We start from the raw sequence: 10,088 nt of genomic DNA, 5'->3' as shown, positions 1-10,088 counted from the left end.
TGACGACCACAGACTATTCTAGACAACCCAGTGGAAACACCAGCAGGCCCATAACCTGTAGGTGATGAATTACGAGTTCAGGCGATGTTGTAACTACGTATTCATGCGATGATACTCTAACCCCTTACTATAGATTACGAGTTCAGACGAAGTTGTAACTACGTATTCATGGGATGTCACAAATTCTGCATGCCAAACCAATGGTCATAACTCACATCAGTGAGAATGGTTCATTTTTTTGTAAAACCAAAATCAGATTGGAAATTTTGATTTTTTATTTTGGAAAATGTCAAACCATTTGTTTTTTATTTCGGTTTCGGTTTTTTGTTTTTTTTTAAATATATTTTCAGGGTTTTGTTTTGTTTTTTTTAATTTCATAGATTTCTTCATCAACAAATGTTGCTACAATTTAACAAAAATACATAATTTGCTAAAACATAATACCAGAGGAAGTTTGTTCACATTTAATCATTGAACTTTTTAGAAGGAAACGAACTTTCGATTTTGTTCATATCTAGTCACTAAACTTTTTTTCGTTATCTATTTGCCACTAAACTATTAAAACTGTTCACATTTTACCCTTATGACCGGTAACAGCCAGTCATAACGGTAAAATGTGAACAATTTCAATAGTTCAATGGCAAATAGATAACGAAAAAAAAAAATAGTGACTAAATTTGAAAAAAATCGAAAGTTTGTTACCCTTTCAAGTCATTATCCCTTTTTTTGTTGCAAAAGGACGTCATTTTGCAAGGGTTGACTACGAAAAACACTCGTGGGCGGTGAAAATTTTGTGGGTGAAAACCTGGTTTGGTTGGAAGGGTATAAAAACCAAAACAATTTAGTTTTCCTAATGTTTTCACAAAATACAATCAAAATTTCACCCAAGAAAATGGCTAAAAATGCCAAGGATCTCCCTCCCATATCATTTAGTTATTTAATTATAAGGATAATGACTTAAGAGGGTAATAACGTTTCATGTTTGTCCATATTAGGTTTCTAACATATTTTTTGTATGTATTACATCATTAAGGTTGTTATAACCGTTTAAAAATAATCTATTTTACCGGTTTCTTCCTGTTAAAAGGATTATTTGTAAATGGTTAGAATAACCTTAACGGTGTAATACGCCCACAATATACATAGAGACCTAAAATGGACAAACATAAAACGTTATTACCCTCCTAAGATTTTTAGTATTTATTATTTTGAATATATATTTTTAAGATTTTTAGTATTTATTTTTATATGTGTATTTCATAAAAAGTTGTTGAAATTAAGAAGAATAAAAAGTAGAAATGTTTGGATTGGATTGGATTGGATTTTGAAACCATATCATCCGGTTAACCTCTAGCAAAACAAAACCTCTAGCAAGGAGCTAGATAGAAGAACAAATTAAAGTCGGATTGGATTTCGTAACCACATCACGGATAGATGAAAACACAGGAAGGTCTAAATGAAGCTAATGCCCAACTCGACTCCAAACCTGATTAGCAACCGAAAACTACAGCAACAAATGCTTCACACTTTCTTGCGAATTATGACACACATGACACAATAAGGAATCTATCACCACCCCCCCTTTCCACCAGTTTAGCTCTTATCAGAATGCGATCTGTAACACACACCATAAAAAATGTTAATTTTAATAAGGACAAAACGATTCCACCTCTACCCATACGAAGCGTCATATCATTAACCCAATTTCATGCTGATTTAACAGTAAAGATACCCGGCGATTCAAGCTCCCAAAACCACTTATCCGACATTTTCCCTATGTGAATATGATTTAATATCTCTACAAGATAATCAAATTGGGTCGATTCAGCCCCTCCTCTAATCCCCTGACGCCAATGAAAATTACATCCCACCGAATCCCATTATTCACTTACTCGAACATCTTGATTAAAGGTTAAAGCAAAGAACCTCCCGAACCGCTCCCTAAGAAAAATATCTAAGCACTAAACATTCTTCTAGAACCTCGTTTTAGTCCCATCCCCCACCACTCTATACATGGATTTAGAAGGAATATAACCATTCTCATGGAGATGATTAATGGATCCTACAATCTTTTGCCAAACACCCCCTCCGGTTCCTATTCTCGAATCGTCCGAAAAAACACTACCTTCCCCGTGACAAAATTTGACAATTTTAACCCAAAGAGCTCCCTTGTCATTAAGAAACCGCCACTTCCATTTATAAAGAAGGCTGAGGTTAAAAACATCCAAACTACCGACCCCAAGACCTACAAGTTTCTTATTTAAAAAGTAAAAATTTACTATAGGGGTTTATAGTTTCATACGGGGATAATAACTTAGAGGTAATAACGTTTCCCGTCTTAGGTCCCTAACATATTTTTTGTGTGTATTACACCATTAAGGTTGTTATAATTGTTCAGAAATAATCTCTTTTATCAGTTTCTTCCTGTTAAAAAGACTATTTGTAAACGGTTATAATAACCTTAATGGTTTAATACGAACAAAAAATACGTTAGGGGCCTAAAATGGACAAACAGGAAACGTTATCACCCTCCTAAGTCATTATCCCTTAATTCTATCTACATTTTTCATTTTCAAGCCAAAAATTTGGAACCCATACTTGGTAGGATATTTTTGTTGGGCACCATATTTTAAACATATATGAACAAACTACAACAAAAATGACGTATGATTATACTCTTTAAAAATCGCTTACCCACATTTTGGAAAAAAAAATGTGACGATTACGCTATAAAGTATGACAAATTAGCATCGGTAAAATCCTGAATTGTTTTCGCCACAAATAAAAATCATAATGGTTATCGATGAGATCATTAATATAATATATTGTTACATATAGAAATCTAATGTGGGGAAAAGATAATTCCTATGGTTACTTGAATTGTTTTTATGATCATATGTATCATTTAGCGACACATATAGAAATCTAATGTGGCTAACAATAATATTAGTCACATGTATTGTTTGTATGACCATATGTATCACTTAGCTACATATAATAAACGTGACAAACCATGTGGTTGTAAGCATATTATGGTGACGTTTTTTAATAGTTCGTGTGTCCAAATGTATCATTTAGCATCGGTCGAATAACGTGGCCAAATATGATAATCTGCAACGTATTTGTGTTCATTTTATCGAAAATAATATGCAACTGATTCTAACGTGGCTAAAGGTAATACCTATGGTTACATGAATTATTTGTATGGCTATAGTATCATTTAACCACATATAATAAACGTGACAAACCATGTGGTTATAAGCATTTTATGGTGACATTTTTTAATAGTTTGTGTGTCTAAGTATCGTTTAGCCTAAGTTGAATAATGTGGCTAAATATGACCATTTATCATGTCTTTGTGTTCGTTTTATTGGAAATAATGTGCAATATATTCTAATATGGCTAAATGTTATACCTACGGTCACATGAATTATTTGTATGACCATATGTATCATTTAGCATATATAATAAACGTGACAAACTATGTGGTTGTAAGCATATTATGGTGGCGTTTTTTTAATAGTTTGTGTCCAAATGTATCATTTAGCCTTAGTTGAAAAATGTGGCCAAATATGACCATCTGTCATGTCGTTGTGTTCATTTTATTTTTGTTCATTTTATAGGAAATAATGTGTAATGGATTATAATGTAGTTAAAGGTAATACTTATGGTAATGAATTGCTTGTATGACATATGTATCATTTAACAACATAAAATGGATGTGAATAATAAATGTGACAAACCATGTGACTGTAAGCATATTATGGTTGTGTTTTTTTAATAGTTTGTATGTTCATATGCATCGTTTAGCCTCAGTAGACTAATGTTGCGAAATATGACCGTGTGCCACGTATTTGTATTTGCTTTATTGTAACTAATGTGTAATGGATTCTATTGTAGCGAAAGATAATACCTATGGTCAAATAAATTGTTTGTATGGCCACATGTATCATTTAGCAACATATAATATACGTAAGAAATCAAGTGGCTCTAGGTAATTTATGGTCATGTTATATATTCTATTAGTGCAGTTAATAATTACTTTTTGTCATGATTAAATAATAAAAGATATGACTATAAGTATTTTATGGTAGCGTTTTTTTTAAAATTTGTTTTGTGTCTATATGTATCGTTTAGCCTCAGTCGATTAATGTGGAAAATATGACCATCTACCACGCGTTTAGACAGTTACATAGTTAACAAAAAGTAGTGAATGTATCTTTTTAGGAGAAATTAATTTTTTTACTTTACAGTTTATATAAGAGTATAGGTGTTGAGAGTGTTAAGTTTGTACTAAATAAATTAAATAACTCAAATAAAAAGTAAAAGCTTAGAATTTTAAATTCCTATTTTATACAAAACGTTTGGTCTTTAATCCAATGTGGAGTTGAATGCATATTGAACACATCACGCTAAAGTGTAAAATGGTGTGTGTTAAATCATTGTTGCGGACGTACTAAGCAAACAATATTTTCACAGTTGGTTGCACTAATGGATAGCACAGTGAAGCAATGTCGAATCCTTAGGAACACAACCTAGTAATTTAAATAGAAAATATGAAAAATGGGATTTTTTTTAATAACTAAACTAAATAGCATTGAGAATAAACTAAACAAATTCAATAATAAAGCGAATTCAACTTTGCTGTGACTTTCCTAATCATGCAATCATTTCATATATGGTTATTCAGAATACATTCTATCTAAGTTGGTACTGTGAAAAAATAACAAACTCTATTATAATCTTTTTTACCTAGTTAAATTAACCAAAACACGCGTTTTAGTTAACCCTAATTTTTTACTGTCTAATTAAACAAACTCTTTATTAAGATCAGAAAAGTTGCATTAAGTTATGTGTAAATTTCCTAGCAATACTCAATACTTCTCACAAGTTCGGAAGCGTAAAAGTATGACATTTCAGTTTATATTATAGTTAAATCCCAATACAGAACCAATCTGATACTTGTTACTTATTAGTACTTGAAAAGTACAATTACATATTCTATTTTCCGATTAAGTGGAATGATAAAACCCTAGCCACGTGATCAAACTAACAAGAATTTAAAATCAACCTTCATTAAGTTCAAAACCGAAACAACTAGATAGAAGCACACAACGAAAACCAAATCTGATAATTGATCACATGAAAAGTACTAGTCTAATGCAGAACTCAAAACTAGGAATTTTTCCAGAAATGGCTAAAACGAATCTAAACTAATAAAAAGAGAACCGAACTAATTAATTTCCAAAACTAAGTGTAAGAGATAATCCATAGTCTTCACATCTTCAGAAAATCACTGAAAAGTAGAAGAAATCGCCTTCAGAAGTGTTTCGTCATCCGGAACCGTCCCACTCTCGAATCTGATCAGGAAAGTCATATTTATATACAATCAAGAATCTTTCGAAGCAAGAAAACAAAATTTGCGATTGAAGAAATAGGAAATACGATCGTAGATATGGTGATTTTTTATTGAATTGTCAATTAATGAAGTACAATGCTATTTCTGACATTTTTGGAGTTGCATCACATAAATGCAATCGCACATATAGAAATATGATTGTAGATTTTTAAATTTTTCTTCCATATGACTCTTTTGAGCTTTCAAATCCTTGATCAACAAATGCGAACGCAGATGTCGAAATCTGCGATCGCAGATTTGGCTTTTCGGCATGTTTCAGACGCGATTCTTCAGTTTAAGAATTTTAAGTCATTCCTCAGCATCCATCTTCAATTCCAATTCCATTTAGGCTCAAAATATGCATCTAGCTGCTCCCAAAGTACCGCTCCACTCGAATTATCTGAAAATGAAACAAAAACACTAGTAGTACAAGAAGTCTGATAAAAGACATGGGTTGAACATTGTTTAAGCTAATGAAATGTGAATGTACAAATAATGATGCTAAATGATAATAAAAACTATCCTAAAAGATGAATAAAATTGCATCTATCAAATCTCCCACGCTTGAACCTTACTTTCCCTTAAGCAATAGAAAGATTAAACATTATAAACAAATGGAAAGATATAAATGACCTAAAAAGAACTTAGAATAAAATGAAGGAAACTAACAACTTGAACCAAAAATACTTCACTCTTTTTTTCACATGATCAAACTTAATACTAAGGGAAGTTCAAATAAAATCACTTCCTAGACAATCATTATGATACCTTCCATCTTTCACATATTCACAAAGTCAAAAAGAAGGTTGACGGTGTGAAACAATAACCAATTGTAACTTTTATTAAAACTTTATACCTTAATTAACCTTGCAAGCGAAAATAACACATTTCAGAATTTCATGTCCTCAAAACTAGATAATTAAAAACCGGGATCGGTGCATCCTTAAGAACTTGTCACGTCAAATCAGCTTTCGTTGAAGTAGTGGACCACGCCCGTAGGGGCCCAACTCCTATGCTTTCACTTTTCTAAGAGCAACAAATATCATATCACACAGTTCTTCATTCTCGCCAGATTTGTCTTTGAGATGGCTTCTAAACTGATTGTACTTGAGTTTTTTTTATCATTGCCTTTGGCTTGAGTTCTTGAATCATTTTTTCTTTGAATTTCTTGAGATTTCTTTGATTTAAGTGCATGAACTTTGACTTTGGTATCGGATATGACAGTTAGTACCCTTCTTTTCTTCTTGATTGTGTGTATCTAATATAATGGCTCTATGTTACTGCGAAGGTAACACGTATCAAAAAATAGGTTTGTGTTCTGTGGGTCCAGACTTATCGATCAATGTTCTTTTAAAGCATTCCAAAGCTAATAAATTTGAACTGTTATTACCGCTCACACAGTGTTTTGGTATCCCATTTTTTTTTAATTTTTTATAGTCGGCATCTCAAATTACGTTGTTTTGCAACTCCTAGTTATGAGAACTATTATTAAACTTACCATTATCGATCTAATTGTTTTGAACTTTGATTTTCCATTTATATAGAACTGACGAATGCAAGAATGCCCTCGTATCATTTAACTTTTTCTTTTTCTTCTTTTTTGATTTTTTAGGGAGAAAATAAACACTAAAATAACTAGAAATAAATATTTTCGTGTTTTTTTATGAATGCAGAAAAAACACAAACATAATATATATATATATATATATATATATATATATATATATATATATATATTTAATTTTTGAATTTTTTTAATGCAAAATGCAGCGTAGAAATAAAATGCAACAATGAAAATTGAAAATTTTAAAATTTAACTGAACATATAAAAGCAAAAATGATGCAGTTAGGAAAGAGTGTACCTGATAAGTTTGTAGAAAATCTAATTTTGACGAATTTGTTGGCGAAAAATTTAAATTTTAACAACTTTGAAGATCCTCTGATTTCCCCAAGGTTGCTTGGAACTGCGACCATCTCTTTATTGAAAGTATAAAAAACTAAAAACTACTCATCAGACTCCCTCCCGGAAAACCACCCATTTCTAAAGTCGCTGGCTCGACTTTTTCCACCCCCATTTGTTAATTGGTGTGGTTGTGACTTCTTTGAAGCTCAAATCGTTTATTTGTTACTCCAGATTGCTTCAGATATGGTGGAATAGGTGGATATGTAAATTGCTCAACACAGAGAAATTTTAGATCTTTCTCATATGAGCCCTTCTTCTGATTTAAAATTTTCTCTCTTTTTTTTTTCCTCATTTTTCCGGCAATCTCATCACCCTGTCAGTTTTTTTTCTTTTCAATTTCTTTTTAGTATAAACTTTCACTTTCACTTTAATCCTATTTCCAAAAAAATTATTTTCTTCCTCCCTAAGCTTATCTTTTTCTATGAGCTCCTTCTCTGATGCTTTTTCAGCAAAATTTAGATTCTCCTCTTCAGGTTGATCTGCTTCTTTCAACTTTTTTTAGTAGCCTTTTTCTCTTCTTCTTCCCTAAGCTTATCCTTTTCCAGCTCTTTTCATGTGTCATATAATTTTCTATCTACAAATATTTCTTGCACAGAAACATTAGAAAACTAACAGCAGTCCTTAGATAAAGAACTGCTAGTACCCAGATAAGTAACAAAAAAATTATCAGTTTGAAAATCATTATCATTCATTTTAAAATTAACCACTTTCCTATCAAACTCAATTGAAATTGTGCCATTAAAAACATTTATTTTTGTTTTTGCAGTTTTCATGAATGGTCTGCCTAAAATAATAGAGTTTGTATCTGACGTCCAAATTAGCCATGTCCAGAATATAAAATCAGTGGGAAAGATCAAATCATTCACTTGGACAAGAAAATGGTCTTTTTTAAAGTTTCCAATTTTAAATTTTCAAAACAGAAAAAGGAAGGGCATCGACTGAAGCTCCTAGATCAAACATGACTTTTTGAAAATTAAGATCATCCAATTTACAATGAATCGAAAAAACTCTTGGATCATTGCACTTTTGTAACGTTCCAAAAATAATGTCATAAAATTTTTGTTTTTAGATAAATAAATTGTTAATATATATCATCTCCATAATATAAGGTAACCAAGAATTAGAAAAACATCATTAAATCAAAGTAATTCACGGAATACGGAAACATGTGGTGTGTGCTTTGCAATCATCCCGAGCCCTTCCAGTTGATAACCGGAGTACCTAAAACATAAATTGAAAACCGTAAGCACAAAACATAGTGAGTTCCCCAAGATACCTTGACCCATATATATAAATCACATATTGGGCCTTCACCCTCCATCGGGCCTCGCCGGGCCTCGAGTTCCACTCGACCTTGGGCCCCACCCGACATCGTGCCTTTCTTAGCCTCAGGCCCCGCTCTGATTATAGATCTGATAATCACCAGGCCCTGCCCGATACACGTATAATCATATAAACATATATCCTTACTACCACATGCAATAATCAAAAAGATTATAGCATACCATACCATTATCGAGCCCCTCCCGATAAACATAAAAAAAGATACGGATAACTAGCATACGGTATACTCGTCAGGCCCCGCCAGGCATCGGGCCTTGCCCGATAAGCGTGCCATCTCATAATGCATGCAAGATTTACACAGAAATCTAGCACTCTAACATAAAAACCATGGTCCAACATTGGTGCCTTCGACCCGCTAAAACCCAATGAGGAAACTCACCTCGACAACTGAACCCACGAATAAATCTTTTACTGTTGATAAGCTAAAATCCCAACACTATCAAACAAATAACACCCAATTAACAATTGGGTTCTAAACCAAATCCAACAATCCAAATATGGGGTGAAAAGACCATTTTACCCCTCATCTAGTTCGGTCCAAGACTAACGCCCAAACTCACAATCATAAAGGCCCACAAACCAATAATCACTCAAAGCCCATTTGTGGCCCAATTTTCCAAGTTGAGCCCAAACCCTTACGTGGGCCTTACCCTAAAGCCCATTAACTTTTCCCTAATCCAAAAACATATAATCTCTGATGATCAACAAAGCCCCAAGCAACCAAGCCTAAAAGATAGCCTAAATCCGAAATGACATCACAAGGCCCAATAAGGCCAAAATATCTACATTGCGCCCAAATCCATCATGGACCTATCTCGAGAAGGCCCAATATCCAAATAGGCCCAAAATATCCAATGATCAACCCTAGTCTACTTCCGGTCAATGGTCAAATGCCCAAAGAGTCAACAATACAAGAAAATCCCAACAAGCCTAATACGCCCTGCATACTCAGTTGGTACGCCCATCATACACCCTTTGGGGCCAGTACACATAGCGTACCAGATGGGTATGCCTAACGTACTCCCATGAGTCCCACTCTCCTCCATTAAGCACTTAACCACTTAAGTCCTTACTCCAAACTCTCAGATCTGATTCCTATGGATGACTTATTGCGTAAAGTTGGAAACTTTACTTGCATACATGGTTTAATGGGGCTCTAGATATCGAGCTTAATGAAGGGTTTTAGCACATGCATGAGTCCAAATAAACCATCAAGATCACATTTTTATGCTTTTGGGACTCTTAAACGTCACGATCTACAAGATCAAGCCTTTGAAACAACCCAAGCTCACATGGACCAACCAAGAGGCATTAAAATGACTAAACAAGCCTAAAAGAATATCTATTCAATGAATAAGCAAGACGAAGACTTGATACCTTTAA

This window comes from Lactuca saligna, chromosome 2 (genome assembly GCF_052625555.1).
Source record: "Lactuca saligna cultivar CGN05327 chromosome 2, ASM5262555v1, whole genome shotgun sequence".
Classification (NCBI taxonomy): Eukaryota; Viridiplantae; Streptophyta; class Magnoliopsida; order Asterales; family Asteraceae; genus Lactuca; species Lactuca saligna.
This window is presented reverse-complemented; position numbering follows the sequence as displayed.